The sequence below is a fragment of the Lemur catta genome, chromosome 16 (assembly GCF_020740605.2).
Source record: "Lemur catta isolate mLemCat1 chromosome 16, mLemCat1.pri, whole genome shotgun sequence".
Lineage (NCBI taxonomy): Eukaryota > Metazoa > Chordata > Mammalia > Primates > Lemuridae > Lemur > Lemur catta.
This window is the reverse complement of record NC_059143.1, coordinates 49,399,289-49,423,110: the sequence shown is the minus strand read 5'-3', so window position 1 is coordinate 49,423,110 and position 23,822 is coordinate 49,399,289.

Sequence of the window (23,822 nt, the reverse complement as noted above, 5' to 3'; positions counted from 1 at the left end):
CTTCATGATTTTGAAGAACGCTGTAGTTTTCAATGAGGAAAAATAATTATTCTCAATGAATAAAGAGAAGAAAATAAACTTTAATTGACAAACTTAAGAAAAGAAAGAGTCATGCTTTAGGGCGTACTTGAATTTTTCAGCCCTCTAATATTTCCATGTAGTTGAAATACATTGATCATTTAATTGAAGTTTGGAGTTGGGAAGAGAACATTATAGATAATAAATTTTAAATTATTTTATCATTCACATAACACATTTATGAGCAATTTCACATGCCAGCTATTAGGGAATTTATGGTGTCCAAATATAGAAAATCAAGTAAATAAAGATTTTATAATAACTTTATAAATGCTGCAGTGATAGTAGTCAGAGGATGCTAAGACAGGAAAGAAAGAGCATGCACAGTACTAAGGGTCAGGTACAGAAAGGTGATAGCTTAGGTAAATTTAGAATGATTTGTGGAGGTCAGACAAGGGCAAGAGGGAAGTGGTAGGACAGGCAAGGATAGAGAACAACATGTAGAAAAGGTTGCCACATCTTGGAATCAGCAAATTGTTCTGCGTGTCTAGAACGGTAGGAAGGGTGAGTGCTGTATCTAGAAGGGCCTTCATGTCATGCTGAAAAGCTTCAGGTTAGTCACTAAAGCAAGCAAATAGTGAGAAAGACTTTTATAAAAACAGTCTGACACTGAGTGCCAGGAGATTAAAAGAAGGGAGATATAGACAGCTGTGTAATAATTTAGTCAAAGAATAAAAGTCTTAATTAAAAGCAGTTGGACATGGAGAAAAGGAAGACACTGGCTGTACATTTGTATTTATGTGTACATTTGCAAATGCATGTACACACACAAACATCAGCCCGGTAGAATCCTGCTAGATAAAACTTAAAGTAAGGTATTGCTCTTACTCAATTAAAACTCACATTCATCTGAAAGTAATAACCCCCCACAGCATAAAATTACTATATGTTTTTTTATAAAATCATATGCTGTCATCTCTATATTTGCTACAGAATTAAGTTCATAAAATATTTTTGATTATTTTAATACTGATCTATATTCATTAGTCTTTCTAGAGAACATAGACATATTGATCTTTTTTTTTAAGTAAAATCTTGCATAATCCTATATAGTTTTCCAGCCTGATTCAGACTTACCTGGATATAAAACATGTATAATAAACCTATGGGGCTGAGGAGCCTTTAGCAAAATAGCAGAAACCAGAGTCACTTTGGGGCCGTAGCCAGGGACCTGAACTGATGCTACAGTGTCAATGAGCAGGGTCCAAATAGCAGAGGTAGAGTTAGATGCCTGACAGGTGACTGGCAGCTGGCCATGTGAGACATGCCTTCTGGGCCAATGGATGAAAAGTGTGAGATTTGGTGATTCAGCGACAGCATCCACCAGCAGTGAATGGGTTTGTGACTATCCACACAGGGGTCCCACAAATATGGTGAATGAGTACATGTGCCAGAAGGGGTAAGAGGATGGGGACTGGTGGAGGGGGTGCAAAATCACAGGGGCTGTAGCTTTGAGTAAATGAGAATTTCTGCACCAGAAATTGGTTAGCTTGGAGAGATTAGTGTTATTTCTATACTGAGAAAAAAAGTCATTCTCTCTGTTCCTTTAATTTTTATCTTTAAAATAGTTTTCAAAGATCATATTGTGTCTATTCTTTGCTTTGCAAATCATGCAGGGCCTTTGTCCAAAACCAATAAACTTCTTACTTGCCTATGACTTGTTAAAGACAGGAACAGGTCATTGAGAAACAATGAGCAATCTCTTTGAAGGGGACCTTTTAATATTCTCTGGGTCTTTTGGAAAAGTAAGTGGGGCTAGGGACATTCCTAATTAGAAGTAAGGGAATGAATTAAATGTCCTCTTTGATTTGCTCTTTAACTTATTTAATATAAAATTTTATAATGCTGAACCAGCCTTAAATTTCATGGAAGTGAATAATTCTTTTTAATTGGTCTTCTCAACTATTTGATTTTGGCTTTGACTTAGGCTGTTGAGAATGTCAAGATTTTGGCCCATGGACACACATTGTTGTATTGCCAGTGGTTTTTCCATTCATCTCATTGCCATTGCTCTGTCTGATCATTTGCAGAGACTGCAGGTAGCAAGTACACATGTGCTATTTCATCAAACTGGTGCTAGATTTTTACAACGTGGGTTTTGTCAGACCTCAATTTGCTTGTGGTTTCATAGTCTTAAAAATTCCATTTATTTGAAGAAAGGTATGACTCAGAAAAATTTATTCAACATTACACTGAGGAGTACAGAAATCAAGACGGTTTCATATACTTGGAGGTCACATAACGCCAGTGTCTTAGTATGTTTTTCATTGCCATAACTGAATACCATGAACTGGGTAATTTATAGGTCTCTCTTCCTTTTCTTATAAAGCTGCTAATGCCATCATAGGGGGCCCAACCACATGACCTCATCAAATCCTAATTATCTCTCAAAGGCCTCACCTCCAAAAACCATTAGCATATGATTATGGGGATAAAGTTTCCAATATATGAACTTTTGGGAAACACATTCAAACCATAGCAGCCAGAATGCTGATTCTGTGAATTTGAAGGTGAACACTAAACCTGTTAAACTGTTAGCAAGAAACATCCATCACACAAAAGGCCTACTTAGAGAATTTCTTTGTAGTGTTAAGTTGGAGAAAAGACCTGAAGTCAACAAACAGATGGAGACTAGCTAAAATAATTAAATATTGAGAACTTAATCCCTCTTTATACAACTGCACAGAATATTAGATAATACATTTGACCAATGAGATCAGGCAAAGAGATATATGCATTTCTGTTCACAATAATCTTTATATTTAATATATTCAAACTGCTCCTGAACAAAGATGTGGACTCAAGATATCACTGTGGTAAGAGTAATTTTATTTTATATCATTTGTATTCTGCAAAATATGCCTGCAGAGAATTTGGAGCCCTAAAAGTAATTATTCTATTATTACTTGTTCAGTATTTTGTATTTTAGTTCAAATATGAAGAACACTTCTCTAGTTAAATCAATTTAGTCAATTTAGCTGTCAAATTATAAAGGATATAGAAAGAAATATAGTTGTTATTATTCAAAAAGGTAGCCCTAAATAAATATTCTATCTATGTCATTGGTAGGGAATGTGCATTTTTCTATGACTCTAAAATAGTAATGACTAAGGATGGACTAACACATCCAGACTATCTAATTTGATTTACATAATTAAAATAATTTTAGAAGTATTAAGAATGGCTAAGTGGCAAGTTTAGCAGCAGTTCTTAAGTTACTGACAAGTCTAGCTAATAAAAAGGAAAACATAGCGACTGTTGTGCTACTTCCTCGCTATCAAGAATATTCATTACCCTTTTATTTGTGTATACCAAGCTCAACACTTATCATAGAGCATTTGTTCACTGGCCATTAAGTATATCATGGCACTCACATAAAAATTTTGCAAACCAGAGAAAAATAGAATATAGAAAATAAAAAGCACATGAACAAGATTAGGCTGAGATGGTGAACGGGATGCAGCCCACACATGCTGCTCTCAAGGAGAAGATCAAAAGTTGCAAGTATATGCCCACCTACAGATGGACCCTCTTGGGGGAGAGCATAGTGAATCATCAGAGAGGTGATGGGAGACACTCAGAGTGAAGGAGAGCATGATCCACTTGCCAGGAAATTATTCCATAACATTGAGAAGGAGGGAATCCTCCCTAACTCGTTCTATGAAGCCAGTATCACCTTGATACCAAAGCCAGGAAAGAGCATGACAAAAAACAAAAACTACAGACCAATATTCCTTATGAACATTAATGCAAAAATCTTCAACAAGACACTAGCAAACTGAATTCAGCAGCACATCAAAATGATGATAATCTATCATGATAAAATGGGTTTCATCCCAGGGATGCAAAGATTGTTCAACATAGGCAAATCAATAAATGTGATTCACCACATAAACAGAAGCAAAAATAAAGACCCTATGATCATCTCAATAGATGCAGGAAAGCATTCCATAAAATCCAGCATCCTTTCATGTCGAAAACCTTCAACAAACTATGCTTAAAAGGAACATATCTAAAAATTATAACAGCCATATATGACAAACCCACAGCCAACACCATATTGAATGAGAAAAGTTGAAAGCATTCCCCCTAAGAACTGGAACAAGACAGCGGTGTCCACTGTCACCTTTTCTATTCAACATAGTACTGGAAGTCCTAGCCATAACAATCAGGCAAGAGAAAGAAATATAAAGGGCATCTAAATTGAGAAGGAGGAGGGCAAACTATCCCTGTTTGCTGATTATATGATCTTACATCCAGTAAACCCTAAATACTACTCCAAAAGACTCCTAGAATTGATAAATAAGTTCAGCAAAGTCTCAGGTTGCAAAATCAATGTATACAAATCAGTAGCATTTCTATGCACTAATAACAATCTGAGAGTCAAATGAATTACTGAATACAATTCATAGTAGCTATGAGCAATAAATTCTTTAGAATATATTTAACCAGGGAGGTAAAAAATTTCTATAAGGAGAAGCACAAAACACTTATGAAAGAAATCGTAGATGACACAACCAAATGGAAAAATATCCCATGCTCATGGATTGGTAGAATCAACATCATTAAAGTGTCCATTCTGCCCAAAGTGATTTATAGATCAATGCAATTCCCATCAAAATACCAATGTCTTACTTCACAGATCTAGAAAAAGTAATCCTAAGTTTCATTTGGAGACATAAAAAGAGCCTGAATAACCAAAGCAATCTTAAGCAAAAAGAACAAATCTGGAGGCATCACATTACCTGACTTCAAATCATACTACAAGGCTATAGTAACCAAAACTGCATGGTACCACTATAAAAGTAGAGATATAGACTAATGGAACAGAATAGAGAGCCCAGAAATGAAACCATATAGCTATGACCAATTGATCTTCAACAAAGCAGACAACAAAATACACTGGGGAAAGGACACTGTATTCAATAAATGGTCCTGTGAAAATTGGATAGCCACATGCAGAAGAATGAAAGAGGACCTCTACTTATTGCCATATACAAAAAAATTAACTGAAGATGGATTAAAGACTTAAATGTAAGGCATGGAACCATAAAAATTCTAGGCAAACACATGGGAAAATGTCTTTTAGACATAGGTCTAGGCAAAGAATTTATGACTAGGACCACAAAGGCAAATACAGCAGCAACAAAAATAAGTAAATAGGACTTAAATTAAAAGCTTCTGAAGCTTTTATCCCAAGAATGGAAAAATAAGCACCATATGTACTCACCATCAAATTGGTTTCACTGATCATCACCTAGGAGCACATTTAGGAACAACATTAATCAGGTGTTGGGCAGATGTGGGGGGGGAGGGGATGGGTGCGGTGTGCACCATCTGGGGGATGGACACACTTGAAGCTCTGACTCAGGGTGGGGGGCAAGGGCAATATACGTAGCCTAAATTTTTGTACCCCCATAATATGTTGACATAACAAAAAGGAAAAAAAAAATCTGTACAGCAAAGGAAATAACTAAAAGAATAAACAGGCAACTGACAGAATGGGAGAAAATATTCTCAAACTATACATCTGATAAAGGACTAATATCCAGAAGCTACAAAACAGCAAGAAACAAACAAACAATCTCATGAAAAAGTTGGCAGAAGACATGAACAGAATTTTCTGAAAAGAAGATAGACAAATGGCCAACAGACATATGAAAAATGTTCAGTATCACTAATCATCAGGGGAATGCAAATTAAAACCACAATGAGATACCACTGTAACCCTGTCAGAATGACATTATTAAAAAGTTAAAAAAAACAATAAATGCTGACATGGATAGAGAGAAAAGGTACATTTATACACTCTTAGTGGGACTGTAAATTAGTACAACTTCTGTATAAACCAGTATGGAGAGTCCTCAAAGCACTGAAAGTACACCCACCATTTAATCCAGCAATCCTACTACTGGGTATCTACCCAAATGAAAATAAATCATTTTATTAAAATGACACCTGCACTTAAATATTTATCACAGCACAATTCACAATGGCAAACATACGGAATCAAGCTAAGTGCCCATCAATACATGAGTGGATAAAGAAAATGTGGTATATATATATACTACAGAGTATTTTTCAGCCATAAAGGTAATGAAATAATGCCATTTGAAACAACTTGGATGGAGCTGGAGACCATTATCTTAAGTGAAGCATCTCAGGAATGGAAAATAAATACCACATATTCTCACTAATAAGTGGGAGCTAAACAATGGGTATACGTGGATGCAAAAAGACTTTAAGGACCTTAGAAAGGAAGAGAGGTGGAGGGTGGGAGGGTAAGGGATAAAAACTTACCTGTTGGGTACAATGAACACTGTCCTTGTGCTGGGCACACTGGAAGCCCTGACTTCAGCATTATAGAGTATATCCATATAACAAAAACTTTTGTACTCCTTTAGTCTTTTGAAATTGAAAAATAAATAATTTTATATAGCACCTCGCTCTAATGGATGCAGTCTTTGTATCACTCTTTACTAATAATTTGGTTAAAATATTTTCAATAGCATTATCTTCCTGTAATAGAAAGTATTTGAATGATTGAAGAAACAATATAAATAAAACATAATTAGGTAAAGATTTTATGGAGAAGACCCCCAAAGCAATCACAGCAGCAACAAAAATAAACAAATGGATCCTGATCAACTTAAAAAGCTTCTGCACAGCCAAGGAAACTGTCCTTAGAGCCAATAGACAGCATACAGAATGGGAGAAAATATTTGCTTTCTACATATCTGATAAAGGGCTGATAACAAGAATCTATACAGAACTTAAGAAAATCAACAAGAAAAAAAATCAAACAACCCCATCAATAAACAGGCAAAGGACATGAACAGAAACTTTTCAAAAGAAGACATACTAATGGCCAGAAAACATATAAAAAAGTGCTCAATATCTCTAAACATTAGGGAAATGCAAATCAAAACTACATAAGATATCACCTAACTCCAGTGAGAATGGCCTCTACCAAAAAGTTCCAAAATAACAAATGCTGGCATGGATGTGGAAAGATTGGAACACTCTTACACTGTTGGTGGGACTGCAAATTAGTACAACCCCTGTGGAAAGTAATTTGGAGATACCTCAAAGAGCTAAAAATAGAAATACCATTTGATCCAGCAATCCCACTACTAAGCATCTATCCAAAGGAAAAAAAGACATTGTATAATAAAGACATCTGCACTCAGATGTTTATAGCAGCACAATTTACAATTGCAAAGATGTGGAAACAACCCAAATGCCCATCAATACATGAATGGATTAATAAAATGTGTATATGTATACCATGGAATGCTACTCAACTACAAAAAACAATGGTGATCTAGCACCTCTTATATTATCCTTCATAGAGACTGAGCCCATCCTTTGAAGCGAAGTATCACAAGGATGGAAAAACATGCACCACATGTATTCGCCATCAAACTGGTACTAACTGATCAACACTAAGGTGCTCACATGGTAGTAATACTCACTGGGTGCCGGTCAGGTGGGGGGTGGGGGGGATCAGGGGTAGAGGGAGTGGGGTGGGTAAACCCACAGCTAATGGAGACGGGGTGCAATGCAAGGGGGAAGGACACACTTGTGGTCCTGGCTTGAGTGAGGCAAATGTATCATGTAACCAAAATGTTTGTACCCCCATAATATCCTGAATTTAAAAAAATAATAATAATTAATTAAGTAAATAACATTATTATACTATAACCCAATGTATAAAATACATATCCATGAGTTCTTAATAATATAAATAAATAGTTGAATAAATAAATAAATGGAGAAGGGATTTGTAAATTTCCCACTCAGAAGAATTACTAATAATTTATGTAGATACCCTAGCCCTTAAGAAAAAGCAGCCTAACTTCCCATTTCTTAAGTGTGGGCTGGGCATAGTGACTTCCTTCTAAAATGTACGGTATGGCAGGGCAGGAGGAAGAGTAACTTTATGGTGGAGAAATCTGACAAATATCACCTCATCCAGGTGATAAAGATAAACCTCGATAGTGGCAAATCATGCTGATAATATATACCCTTGATGTGATGTGATGAAGATGGTACTTTCCTTTTGCAGGCTTCCTTCCAAAACAGATAACCCTAGTCCAATCATGAGCAACAACTCAAATGAATTCTAACAAAAGGACATCTTACAAAACCCCTGACCAGTACTGCTCATAACCACCAAAACCAAAAACAAGAGAAATCTGAGAAATGGTCACAGCCAAGAGGAGCCTAAGGAGACATGATGACTAAATGTAATAGGGTACTCTGGATGACCTACTGGAACAGAAAAAGGACATTAGGTAAAAACTAGAGAAATCTGAATAAAGCATGTACTTTAGCTAATAATAATGTATCAGTATTGCTTGATTAATTTTAACAAAAGTACCATACTAATGCAAGATGTTAATAATGGGAAAACTGAGTGGAGTGGAAGTGTACTATCTACTCAATTTTTCTATAAATTTAAAACTGTTGTGAAAATGAAGACCATTTAAAATAAAATTTAAAAAAAAACATTACACACACATTAAATTTAAAAAATTCATTCGAACATATGACCTGGTGTGACTTAAGATCTTACCAATGGAGTAAGTAAACATTTTCAAAACTGTGATATAGAAATTGATGAGTGCATGAAACTGCTAATTAATATCAAGTAAAATAAAAATTAGTTATGTGAGATTGAATATCTGATGAAGATGTTTTAATGACTTTAATTTGAAGCATTGTTGGTTCTTTACTTAAATGTTTTATTTTCCAGATTTAAGGACATTTTTTCCCTCTTAAGCTATCTACAGTTTACAGAAATTTGGTAAGATACACTCTCATGAACAAAAATAAAAATATTTACTTTACTCAATTACTCCAAAATTTGGAAAGCTACTTTTGGATATTCATATTTTATGACAATATAGTTGAACAATAATACTTCAATACTTACTTAACATAGTGCTCCTTGGATCATGAATTTTAGGCCAGGAAGTATGTATTATTTATAATTATAAGTTAGCAATGGCATATTTAGCCCCAAATTTTTACTGAACAAGTGAATAATGTTCTTTATGGTACATAAAACAATTATCCTGGACTTTAAGACAGAAGACATTTAAGCCTTGGAAAAAACTTTAAGCTTCTCTGATTTTTAGTTTCCTAAATTATATACATAAAAATTGTGCTCTTGGTGGTCATGAATTTGAATGTTACAGTGCAATTAAATATTAAACTGAAAGCATTATGTAGATAGAAAACTTTATGATAATTCAACTTTATGTGGCAGCTAGCAGTCCATTTGTCACAATCACTTGCCAAACTATTCTGATAAATACTAACAGTATAGACCTGTTCTGATTCACTCATTTTCATCTCTTCTGCAGTATATTTCTTACAAATATTTACTTCTTTATTGTTCAAAAATAGCAACCTTGAAATTAGTTTAATTAAATATAGTAAGGATGAGTTTAGACAAAGAAGATGTAATGAATTAAGGAGAGAACAAAAGTTTCATTGTTATCCTAAATGTCACTTTTTAAATTCTCATTTATGAGATTGCTGTAAGACTGTTGTTTCTTTTTTGTCCTTAGTGTCTTTTATACCATTCATAGCACCTTCTAAAAGATGAATAAATGTTGGATGATGACAATGATGATGATAGTATTACATGATTTATCTAACTCCCACAATGTAGAAAGTATGTTTGTGCTTGAATGATCCATATCTACAACTGCCATTGATAAGCTCTATGGTTTAATGGCCCATTTCCATATCATGCTATTAGCCATCCTTCACTCAGAGTTATAGCAACAGAAGGCAAAATTCCAATACGACTATGAAAATTATTCAATATAGGTACCTCAGAGTCTCTTTCTGAATTCCTTTTTTTTTTTTTTTTTAACCATGAAAACTCCATTTTCCATCAAGGCATTCAGAATCCTCATAATTTCCTCCTGTGCTGAAATCTGAACCAAAGAAAGAATGAACTATCACTGCAGGATTACCTGCAGTTTAAGATTTTCAATTAACTCTGGTTAATTCTCTGGAGAGGATTTGGCCATGTTGGGAAGAATTTCAGCCATCATTGAGCAAGTCAGGAAAGCATATTTTGGAAGCAGGGATCTAATTGCCTAAAATCTCACCTAGGCAACAGCATATTCTGTGCCCTTCTGAGTCTGACTCTGTTGTTCTGTTACTCAGCACATCATTTTCAGGACTTGAAATGTCCTTGACTCTGGGAAAATAAGCAAAGTCCCAAAGTATCATATCTTCCCCAAAATGAGATTTATAATGAAATTCCTTCTTATAGTACTTCTTATAGTATGAGTGTTATTGTAAGATTTAATCAGTATATTTTTAAAGCATGTTAAGATCTTTTAAAAATGCTAGTAAACCAATAAAAAACATATTTTGTTACTTGCCTTCTTCTATCAATATTACAATCTAGAAAAAAATACCTTTTGCTATTGGAAGGAAAGAAGTATATGGGGGGCTGCTAAATGCTTTATGACAGAATAATGCAAATATATGAAATTAATTCTTGAAAGCAAGTAGTTTTACAATGCAAGTCATAAAAACCATACATGATGAACAGTACTTGTTCAGAATTAATGTTCACATTTTCACAAAGTTGTGTCTGTCATTTAGATTGAGGTGATTTCACTTTAGATTTGCCAGTTCACTTAACCTCATGATTCTCTTTTATAATGTTTTGTCATTTTTCAAATTTTCAATTTCTATACTGCTCTTTGGCAGCAATGATTCACTGCCTAGGAAAGTGCTGGAATATGTGATATTATATCATAAGCAAAATCCTCACATTACTTGATATTTTCCTTTATAATGGTCTATTGCCTAAAACCTTCATACAAACTTCACTCTTTTGGGTCATTTCTAAATTTAACTGTTAAATTAGAAATTATTCTATTTATTTAATACTATTCATTTCATCTTCCAATATATAAAAAAAATCAATGGACTATTTGAAATAAGCTTGGGATAACTGATCTTAAAAACCAAAATAATTATTGGTAGTATTGAGACTAGAAAGGGAGAAGGAAACAGAGTTGTTTATAATTTAGTTATATCCAAATGTTTTACTAATGATAGTTGGCTAGTGTGAGTCATAATGAAAAAACAAACCATTGTCATTTTAGGACACATAGACAAATAGAAAATCTTATAATGTTTGACTTATTAGCTACCATATTTTCTTGTTGATTTTTGATGGGTCAAATTTTGCCTGATTAGTTACCTTTGCAGGTTCTACTAAACAGTGAGTAGTCCCTCTCTTTCAATTCCTTAGTTTCAGGGTACTCAAGCTCAACAAACACATAACCAGAAGAAAAATACTCCTTAAGATATACCTTAAATAAATACACTTTTTATCAAAAGAGCATTTTAGAATGAAGCTACTTTAGTCTTCAGTTTCAGATAAAACCCACAAGTATAGATTCTGCATTTCAAAATGGGAATCAACCTATTGTATATCTTTGTAAGACTTGTAACGGTTGTTCTGCAAATATTATTATCTTATGAAAGAGGATGGAAAGGCTAAGAGTTGGAGATTAGGAAAAAAAATTTTTTTTTAAACACATTCAGAGGTAATAGATGTTTTGACAGGATGGCAGGGTTATCTCATTGTGGTATTGATTTGCATTTATCTGATAATTATTGATCTCGAAGCTAAAAAGCTTCTGTGCAGCCCAGGAGACAATCAACAGAGTATAGAGACAACCTGCAGAATAGGAGAACATATTTGCAGACATCTGAAAAGATGTCAATATACAAAATACTTAAGGAACTCAAACAATTCAATAGCAAGAATACAAATAACCCAAATAAAAATGGACAAATGATCTGAATAGACATTTCATGAAAGAAGACATACAAATGGTCAACAGGTGTATGAAAAATGGTCAACATAACCAATCAGAGAAATGCCAATCACTTCAATAATGAGATATCACACTTCCGTTAAAATAGCTATTTAAAAAAAGACAAAAAATAACAGATGCTGGTGAGGATGAAGGGAAAAGGGGAACACTAGTACACTATTGGTAGGAATGCAAATTAGTACAGCCACTATGGAAGAAAGTATGGAAATACCTCTAAAACTTGAAAATAGAGCTACCATATTGTTTAGTCATAAAAAGGAATAAGATTTTGTCATTTGTAGCAACATAGATGGAACTGGAGGTCATTATGTTAAATGAAATAAGCCAGTCATGGAAAGACAAATATTGCGTATTCTCATTTCTATGTGGGAGCTAAAAAAGTTGATCTCACGGAAGTATTAAGTAGAATGATGGTTACCAGAGGCTGAGGAGGGTAGGGGACAGAGGGGGATGAAAAGAAGTCAGTTAATGGGTACAAAAACACAGTTAGATATAAGGAATAAGTTCCAGTGTGCATCTATGAAAAAATATATTCATTATAATATTTGTAATATTATAATATTTATTATATATTTCAAAATATGAAAGAGAAGATTTAGAATGTTCCTAACACAAAGAAATGATAAATTTTGAGGTGATGATTATCCTAATTGTTCTGATTTGATCAGTATACATTGTACACATGTATCAAAATATCACATGTACCCCCTAAATATGTAGTTATTATGTATCAATAAAAAATTTAAAAATATAACATTTTTACAGTATCTACATAAAGTATATATTTGAGTCTTCTATTTTTAATAATCACAGCATACACATTAGACAGAATTATTTTAATGATTATTTCAACAATAGCAATCATAATAATTTTGGTAAACATCAAGATATGTATGTTTACTTCAGTTTCCATATGCATTTCCACCATGCACTACAGAACTGTTAGTACTTTTAAATTGTGGGATATTAATATTTATGCTTTGAATTTGAGAATTATAAAGCAAGAAAGTGTGTGCTGTGTATAAGAACATGAAAAATAAAATAAGCAAGGAATTTTGATAAAGGCCAACCACAGAAACTTTAGGCTGCTTGGAAGTGAAGCTTAACCAGCCTCATGGCAGTCTTTGAAGATAGTACTGTCAGGATAAATAAGGACAATTCAAGTGATGGAGCTGTACTTCAATTTTCTAAAATGAATTTAACCATGTTCCACATCAGAGAGTCTAATTGCTAAGGTGAAATGCCACAGGATAGGTATGGACATGAAATAGGTAGAAAAATGTGATTTTAACCTAGTGACAAGAAGTTTAAAAGTGGTATGACGAGTTCTTTACTCTCAGAAATGATTTGAAAATTTTTAGTGGGAAAGAGTACCTCTAGATATTTTTTGTATTATTATTTTTATAGTCTTGTTGGAAAGGTTATCCAAGTATAAGTTTAGAGAATGCTTTAGTGGTGAAGATGTGTTTCAGTTTCAACATGAGTCGGAAGTATTCTGTCATATAGAATAGTTCACTGCAGGTATGTTCAAGTTGACAGCCTTCCATTAATTTTAATGTCCAGAAAAAATATTAAAGAAAGAGATCATAATTTTATTTTATGTGAAATTTTACCTAACTTTTGGAAAATGTAAGCTATCAGATTATATATAGTAAATTGAAGAGGCATGTATCACATGCAATCATAGAGAACTCTCTGGTAATCTCAGTACAGTGTAAACATTATGAGAGTGGTAATTGTCCCCTTTTTCTGTACCTACAATATCATCAGGCCCATAGTAGGAATGCACACAAAAAAATCTTGTTGAAAATATGTACATAAGTTATACAAACTATGTCCAAAAGTAATTTCTTTTTATGTCCCACATGTTCCTTTATATCTCTACATTCCCCAAAAGAATAAGCCATGGATAGTGTTAGCAACTCAAAGTTGAATATGGAAAACAAATCATGTACTTTGAAAACCCAGAAGAGAAAAAAACACTACATAAATTTAAAAAGGAAATGTTTGCTCCACTTACAGTGCAATAGAGAAAGAAGGCTTATTTAGTCAACCAAACATTGTAGCCTCCATCCACAGGAAGGAAAGGAGGCACCTGCGGGCTAGGAGGCCAGAGCAGGAGAAAAGCAGTAATGCACAGGACAGCCATTACGTTGTTCCTACGGCTACTCAGCTCTGGCAGAATCAGTGTTTTGCGATCAGTATGACTCCACTGAGATACATCCGGGCCATCCCATTTCCTCCGCCGGCAGTCTTTCAGTTACTCACCTCTAATTTATGTTATGATACATGACTCATCTCTTTTCTTTGGGGAACTTGAGAATGAGAATCAGGATTTGCTTAATTTCAGGGTTACACATTATGCTTTTGAAATGTATTTCTTTGGGAATTAAATACTGCATTAATGTCCTTTTAAAATGATGGGGTTTGTTTGGTTGGTTAGTTCTGTATTCTGTGTACTTACAAAAAGAAAATCTTAAATGGGGCAAGGTTGATCAGATTATGACTACTTATATTTACACCGAACTAATCTGAAGGTAAGGCTGTCTTTCTATGTAGGTAACAAATTCTGTTATTAAACCTGGGAATGGGCAAGGTATAGTATGGTTCAAGAATTGTATGGTTTAGATAGGAAAGAAAATGTTATTGTATTTTAAAATGTTAGTGCCACAAGGCAGTTTAGAAGGCACCAAATGAGTGTCCAAATCCTTCTTGTTTAAGTTATTACATTTAATTCTGTAGTTCATTTGGAATTCATTTTGGTCTATCAGGAAGGTAAAACTAATTGATTATGTTTTTCCAGAACAATAAGCAATTTTATCTTGAACATTTTTGACTACTCTATCTCTTTCCCATTGGTTTCTATGCTTCATTTTAATATGTTATGGCACGTTTAACTTGAGAAAAAGAAATATACCTTTAATTGTATGGAGGAAGTCTTCAAGATATTAGTTACTTCTCTCATCATCTCTCAATTCCACTGCAACTCATCACTGTAAAAATCCAATTTCTCCAGAGTAGTGGCAGCCATTCCAGTAGATGCATTTATGTGTGTGTGTGGGGGGGGGAGGGAGTGATTCTTTTATTTTTTTTTGTAATATCTTTGAAAATTCATGTTTTTAGAAATCTGTCTCCGGGTGATTCTAAGAGAAGAAAAAAAATCAGACTAACCAAAAAATCCTCTGACACCGAGGTTAACTTATTGAGTAATCTCTTTCTTAAGTTCACCTCAGTAAACACTGTGATTAAAGGCATGCAAATATGGTAATTTCTCTAAGTCCTTGTTCAGTTTCCCAGCTTGGCCTTTGAAGGATATCTGTTATACATATGACCCAAAACCTAGCCAAGAGAAACTCTACTTACAGATGCTGCTCTGCATGTGATGCTGTTATTGGAACATATCTCCCCTTGTACTAGGTACAGGGCTGGGGATATAGTGAAGCCATTTCTTATCTGTTGTTTTTTTTCACTTAAATGAACAAAACTATTTCATTTTTACCCAAAAATAGCAATAATACACTTTAGGATTCTGGCCTAAGCTTATGTAAAGTTCCTTAGTTTTGTACTTCAAAGTTGTCCACTGACAACTTGATGGATTTACTCTCTCCTAGGATGTTGTCCTTGTCTGTTAAATTTATAATGTCAAGTAGAGACTGACAAGTCCTTTACGCATGGAAGAGAATGGAAACTAAACCATATGAAGACCCATTACATTTCTAAAGTTTCTGTGCATCCAGTGATCTAGGGTCCACAGGGATATATCCTCATTAATGTGAAGAACCAGGTGCTGTGGCTTGAACATCATTCCACTCAGAAGGTGGTAGAAAGATCAGTGTGATTTTTGGATTTTAAAGACTTATAAATTCCGAATGGGTGACCTTATCCAACTCATTAATCATATAACCAGAAAAGCTGCTTACTCCAGTAAAGGGAAATCTTTACAGGTTCAGCAGCGCTTGAAGTATCAGAAGCAGATGGAATGCAATTTGGAGCCTGTGACAAAATTAATAGGAGAATTGCAAGAAAGGTCTTTTGGGATTTGGAGAAAACCATATTATATTTAGTGTATAAATAATTCTGATTTTGAAAAATAGAATTTGGCTTGCTGTAGGATTCTAGTAGAGTCTAAATTCTCGACCACAGGTTACCAAGTAATTTTGCAACCCAAGCCACACATTAAACTGGTAGATAAATTACATGTTTTGCAACAAAGTTGATTTGCCCCCAGAAAGTAATATATGCCCTCCAAAAGCTCTTCTTATAAAATAAAAACAGTGTAACAACACTGGATGCCCAGTGTCACTGAAAACACATGTTCCTTAAATTGGCATATAATTATTTATGTGGTTCCTTAAACACCATGTTATATACCTATGGTTCTAAATATCTGAGTCCATCAAATAGACACATTCTGTGGTTTCAAAGAAAGTTTCCTATGATTATCTGACATAAAATAACAAGACTTTACTCTTGTTCATAAACTTTACAAGGAAAGATTTTAGTATACTGGACATTCACAGAGGTGACCTCAGGAATGATATCCTGGACATACATTCAAGCAGAATGTTGATCGTCCATTCTGCTTAGAAGGTAAGTGAGTGTACAATCAAAAATTATACTAACCAATGGGGGGATCTTAAAAGGTGATTGGAAAGAGAAAGAGTAGGAAGAGTCACAGGGCTTGGCATACAGGAGATGCCTGCCTCCAAGGCACTGGGTTTCTTGGTTATCGATGAGTTAATGTGTAACCCAGTCCTGAGATATTTACAAACAATCAGTTGACAATGAAACACATTTTTTTCTAAATGACTGGGAAAAAGATAACTTCCCAATGATGATGCATTGTCATTCCAGCCAGAACTTTTTGGTTGGCCTATGAATTTTACAGGTCATAAGATGGTGTGCTATCCTATGATTTCATACTTTTTAGAATATGCTTATAATAAATACACATCAGCTAAGATAAAATGAGTATGTCATTTTTCTTTCAGCACAAAATAATCTTACTTGTACAGAAGCAGTAGAAAAAAGACTTAGATATTACCATATATGGTACTTTTTTAGACCCTGCAAACACAGCTATTACATCTGCAAACACAGCTATTACATCTGCAAACAAAGGGGGCTGTTATTTTCCCTGGGAGAATTATCAGGCTTATCAACACTTACAGTAACACATTCTTAAGGTTTTTTTTTTTGTTGTTGTTCTTTTTTCTATTTCTAGAGTTTGGAAAGTAGAGGGAAGGGAATTTTATGTTGGCATAGGGGACGTTTGTGTTAAGTTTCACCTTGTGCCCAACCCTTTGAGCTGAGCCTTCAATGAAGAGATATGGTTATATAAACCTTGAAGGGCTGAGGAATCTAACAGTGGCATAAGTAGTGCTGTGTGCTCCACACCATATATAGACAAAGGGAGATAGGTCTCAGAGAGAAATTCCTACTCCGTCATGATGAAGCAGCATAGAGTAGAAATGTCAGTGTGCTGTCTGATGTCTTCAACTCATTATTCCAGATGGAGGGAAGTCTCTGATGGCTGTAGAATCAGTAGATATGTTAGGGACTATAGAAGGCCCCAGGGTGTTGGCCCTCCCTAACTGAGAGCTCCGGAGCATAGGGCCCTGTGGAGAGGCCAGAGCATTCACATCAATGCCAAAGTAGACTATGCAATGCAGTATTTAACAAAAAAGCATGCCAAGGAGTAAGAGTTAGATATAGATTCTGGGAGGAATGATGCTTCCCAACAGACCTGAAATATGTAAACTCTCCTTACAGTTCCTATTAAAGAGTCCCCACCATTTTGAACTTAGACTTAATTGTGATAATCTTAAAACTAAATGAAAAGAACCAAAAGTTAGTAATTATGTGTTAGCCATTTGAACCAGGTTTCATATTTTGGTTGGATCTCTAAACTGTACAAGCTAAAATTATTCACAGTTATTTCTTTCTCTGAGCAATTGTTTCATTCTCCCTATTTAATAGCATAATCAATAATAAAAATGCAACTTTTCTAAGTTATATTAAAAACTAAAGGAATGGTTAGATCACTGCACTCAGGAGGGCCAGGCCTAAGAGAAGTAGGGAAGGTGAGGCAGACATTGGGGAAATATAAGAAAAACTAGACGTTTCTTGCAGTCATGATGCATTGTTTGTTAAACCAACCCTCAATAGGGTTTTATTCACTGGGAATTAGAAATCACACAATTAGAGCCTCTTCCTTGTGATGCCATATCCTACAATGTCAACAGTGGAAAAGGCTGTGAAGTAGGGTATGTGTACTTTTGCAATTCTAACATTGTATATCTTACACCTGCCCCACGGTGGTCCCTTTTCATATTAGTTTTCCAATGTTAATTTTTTACTGAAAAGTGTTAGTGTAGGCCTGACAAATCTCAGCAATGTGTCATTCCATAATATTTCCCCTTGCCAGTGACTTATCCTCAGGAATCTATCAGGAGGAAGTTAACAATAAATTCTAACTAATGTATAAATTTCAGCATACACTTACTAAAAGGCAGAAACTTAATATTAGTGGATAACATATTAAGGAGACATCGGGTAGGAAAACATTTCGGTTTTGCAGATATTTTTGGATTTTCATACATGAATGTATTTATCCATCAAACATATAATGAGTGGTTACTATCAATCAGTATTATTCTAAGCACTGGATATATAATGCTGAATAAGATAATTTGGCAGCTTCTAGACTAGTTGCAAGAAGATGACAACAGTCAACAATAAACAAAGAAAAAAAATAATTTTGGATTACCTTAGTGCTATGAAAGAAGTAAACAAGATCTTGTAATCTGTTAATGATTGTAAAGGGCTGCTTTTGATAAAGTGGTCAGGTAAGGCTCCTTTCAGGGTAGATGTTTGTAATAACTGAAGAATTAAAAGGCTCCAACCATGTAAAGACCCATAAAAGAGTAGTCTAGGTAGTGGGAATAGGAATCACAGTACAGTGTCCAATAACCCTGAGAAATATCATTCTTCAGGTTGTATAAAGAACAGATATATAGAATTTAAGAGTGGAAAGATAGATCAGTTAGGAAGCTAACCCAGTCATTTTGGACAGAGATACTAGAGTTTGGAATTAAGATTGTGGTACTTAAGATATATTTTGAAAGTAGAATTTAGAAGATTTAGTTGTGGATTGATATGGAGGACGGGAGGGGAGCATGAATTAAGGAGAGAGATACAACAATGAGAAGTGCTTTCAGCTGCAAGTAACACAATGCCTGACCTTAGTGGTTTAACAAATGGTGGTTATCTTGCTCTCTTAGTCTGGCACTAAGCATTTGATGGTCATGGTTGTGTTGTTTACTATTGCCATCAAAGATCCAAGCTATTTTTCTGCTCTTGAATCCTTCACTGGAGGAAATTTTACTCATCTACTTCTTGCCCCTTTGTCACATGATAGCCAATCACAGCTCTAGGCATCATGTTCACCTGTTGAAAGAAGGAAAATGTGAAGGGACTGAATGGCATGAGCTATATTTATCCTTCTGATCAGGACCACAAAAGTCACCCTGGAAGCTCTAAACAAACAAACAAACAAACAAAACTCTATTTCTGTTTTTCAGTGTCCAGAACATGGTTACACGGCAACTTCTGGCTGCACAGAGCAAGGGGAATGTAGGTATCTTGGTTTCAAGACTGTGGAGTAAAGAATAAGCAAAGAAAAGGAAATTGGGCAAAGGCTACAGTTGCCAATTAACAGGGTCATCCATTGGAGGGCTGGTGGTAACGTCTAGTTTTCTGGCTTGAACAATCACATGGATGCCATTCAGAAAAGAATGAGGAGGCAATAGGTGGGAAAGGTGATGAAATAAAATTTGGTTTTAAACATGACATGAGAATTCAAATTTGAGACATCTCTTAAATATCCAGAGGGAAATAAGACATGATTCTGAAAATCAAAGGATAGGTGAGAACTAGAGACTTCTCAGCTTTAGCACAATATGTGTTACATGCATGGGTTTCAAAAGTCTACTTTCCCATTTAGACCAGGTCTTTGTTTTTTCCCCTAATGCCAGGAAGGAAGGAAGGAAGGAAGGAAGGAAGGAAGGAAGGAAGGAAGGAAGGAAGGAAGTGGTTATTAAGGAAAGAATTAAAAATTGGAAAGAAGTAATCAGAAGAATATCTCTGAGCAAACACTCAGATGGCAGTTTTTGTAGAAAAATTAATTTGAAATTTTCATTTTTCTTTTGAATAATGAAAAGCCTAGAAAAGTTTTAATTATGGCTGGATAGAAGTTAGATATTTGTAATTTATAAACATGTGTTTTGTAAATGATTAGTAATGGAATATATATTTTCTATATTACATATGTTTATATATATTTCTTTTGTAAATTATTTATTTTAAATTATTTTGGATACATAAGAATTATACATATTTGTGAGTTACATGTGCTATTTTGATACAAGTGTACAGTGTGTAATTGATCAAATAAGGGTAATTGGGATATCCATCACCTCGAGCTTATATATCGTTTCTTTGCATTAGTAACATTTCAATTCTACTTTTTTAGTTGTTTTGAAATATACAATAAATTATTAACTATAGTTACCCTATTGTGCTATGAAACACTAGATCTTGTTTCTTCTAACTGTATTTTTGTACCCATTAACCTTTTTATATGAAGTATATTCTAATAGCAGATTAAATAAATAACATTTTAATACAGTTAAAGGCAAATGAAATTTAAAAGGGGCTCTTATGTGAATTACACATATTTGTTCAACTAGTATACAAACTAGTAGTATTTCTGGTGAATAACAACTTTTTAATTAGCTTAGGGAATATTATATTGAGCCATAGAAATGGGAAAGTTATATTTGTTCTACTTTCCCTATATCTAACTGAAAAACAATATAAAAACGTCACAAAACTCTCACCTAGTAGCATTTTCTCTTACAAAGCATTTTAATTTTAAGTATTATTGTTTTTCATTTTTATGGAATATGCGCATTTTGAAACTCCATTCTTTTATGTTTTTTTCATTGAAAATATGTCCTACAATAAATCATTTTGACATTGAATTTTTCCATTTTCTCATTTCTTCTCATCCCAGTTCACAGCTATTTGAAAAGAATAGGTGAAACGGCAGTGAAAGCAAAATAATTACTAAATTCATGTTTGAAACTTATTTTGTATTTAAGCTTAGAGTAAATGCTATGCATATTCAATTAAAGTTATAAGACAACGCTTATCAAACATTAGAGCACTTCAGATTATCTTTAGTATATTTGCAGATTCTATATGGAATGTGTAAAAATCACCCCTCTATATGTGAGCTATTTGATAGATTCCCTGAAGTTTCTTCCCAGTGGTCTCATTGCATGCTGCTTCATGGCTGCCCTCTTTTAGGGTTATGAATGTTTTAATTTACTAAAACATCAATGGTGAATATAACACTACATTTGGTCATTATATATCTTTATTTATTTATTTATTCATGTATCAACAGTAATTAAGCATATAAAAGATTCAAGGCATAAGTGCTAGGGTACTGGAGTCTAGGCCTCTAGCTAACAATAAGAAACTTCAAGAATAGTAGACTGGGCAACTATAATAGACTATATTAAATTAAAATAAATTAAAAGCAACAGAGGCACCAAAAGTCCTAAAGGAGTCCAGAAAAAAAATTAGTTCTGATATGGAATATGGAAATTATAGAAGGGCTAATTTCATTTGAATGCTGTAAGCTTTGGATAATTGAAGATAAAGCAATATGTATTCCAGACATTTAAATGTGAAGAAATAATTTAAGCCAAGTTATTAAAAAAGGAAACGTATATGGTGCATTCAGAATGCAGTGTAATTGGGCAAGACTAGAATATAAAGTATATTTATAGGATGAAGAATGGTATGGAAGCTCTGCAGACATGATTTGGGAACTTTGTAAAGAATTGGGATTTTATTGTATTTGTACAATAGTGAATAAATATTTTTTAGCAATGGACCAACACTATCCCTGTTGGCAGCATGCTCAGAGAAAAGAGCATCACTATAGTGCCCCACATTTGAAGAATGTGGTCCAGATGCCATTTTATGAATTATGATATTGCCTAAACACTTCTCTGATAACTTCATGGAACATAGTAGCCTTTTTATACTGCAGGCATGAGGTCCAATGGGCCCTAAGTATAAGAACATGTAATACAAGGATCCACAATTTTCCAAAGATAAAACTCAGTAGCTTTGAAGATGCCTTGGAGACGAGATAAGAATTGTGGAAATGGTTAGCACAGTGCTTCTCAATATACTCTATACTGTGAATTGTTAAATATGTGCATTTTCTGTAGTGAGATGTTGGAAATGTTTATGTATGCAATAAATATGTGTGTAAGTAAAAGAAGCTAGTCTCACAGTGGGCCCTATATAGGCCAGCTAGAAAGAATGTTTATGATGGCAGTGAAAAAAATTCTGTAGTCAGTGTGTGTCTAAAACTTTAATTTAAGAGGGAATAGTTTGTGGGCAAAGAGGGATTCATGCAATTCCACACACTCCATACCCCTCCATTCAGCTTTGACATACTCATGTTTCTCAGGATTATCATTTTTAGGAAAGAACAAAAGAGATTGTATCACAGAGATATCTTCAATTCCAATCTGAACCTGTCATAACCACAACCCTTTTTCACTATAAAATCTAAATGAGCCATACTCTGTGGGAAACTACAGAATGAATTAATATGTCCAAGTGTGTGAGTACTGCTTCCAATCTTTCTCCTCACAATCTTTCATCAGTAACAACACAATTAAACTTAACTACATTAACTCAAATATTTTTTAAGTGTGGTTTTATTTTTAGTTTTCATTTTATTTTTTGCAACTCTACCATGGGAGGATATTTTTTAAGGCAACCACTAAGACATAGAGTATTATACTTCCTTTTCTGTGATTTTATTCACAAAGCAAATAAACAAAATGAGTGTGGTTAGAACATACAATATTCCAGATAAAACTGAAACATTTAATAAGAAGAAATTAGCACCCTCTCTTAGTTTCTAGGGCAGCCATTTGTGCTCAAATGAACCACAGTTCCTGTTATTCATGTTCTTGTATAATCTCTTCCCTTTGAATCCTGACCTGCAATGTGTAATCAACGAAATATGGCAGAAGTGGTGCTGTTTAATATCTATGGCTAGGATGGGTTTCTGGAACACTCTCCCTCTGGGAAGCCAGGTGTTCAGCAAGAAATCTGAGAATTTTGAGGAAGCCTGAGCTAGTCACGAGGAAAGGCATTGTGGAAAGGGAGCAATATTGGCTGCTGCAGACATCCAGCCAAAGGTACACTCTATGCATAAAGTTGGTGCCCCAGCTGACACTGGTGGAGAAGAATCAAGTGTCAGGTATATTACTCCTGTGCAGTCAGTCTAGCCTCTCCAGCTTTGTATGCGACCCCAAACCAGACATCATGCAGCAGAAATAAGTGGTTCCTGTTGTTCCGTGTCCAAACCCCTACACATAGAACCATGAGTATAATAAAAAGGTTGCTTTTTATGCCACCAAGTTTTAGAGTCATTGATTACACAGCAATGACTGACTGGAGGAGTTCCTAAAGCAATTATGTAGATTCACTTTGGAAGTATTTGGAGAAGAGTATAATGGGAATTTTAATTAGCAAAGGGAATTGAGAAAATAGATATTCTAATGTTAACTTTCCTGAATAAGTTCAGGTCATGATTTGCTAGAATAAAGAAAGTTTTCTTAAAATTTTGAATTGTGCAGAGTAAATTTTTGGAAAAGAAAAGTTTAAGAAAGTAAAAGGATGTATGCATTTATTTTTGATTAAAAGCAATATTTTAAAAACTATCATTAAAATACGTGAGTTTAGGTTAGATACAACAGG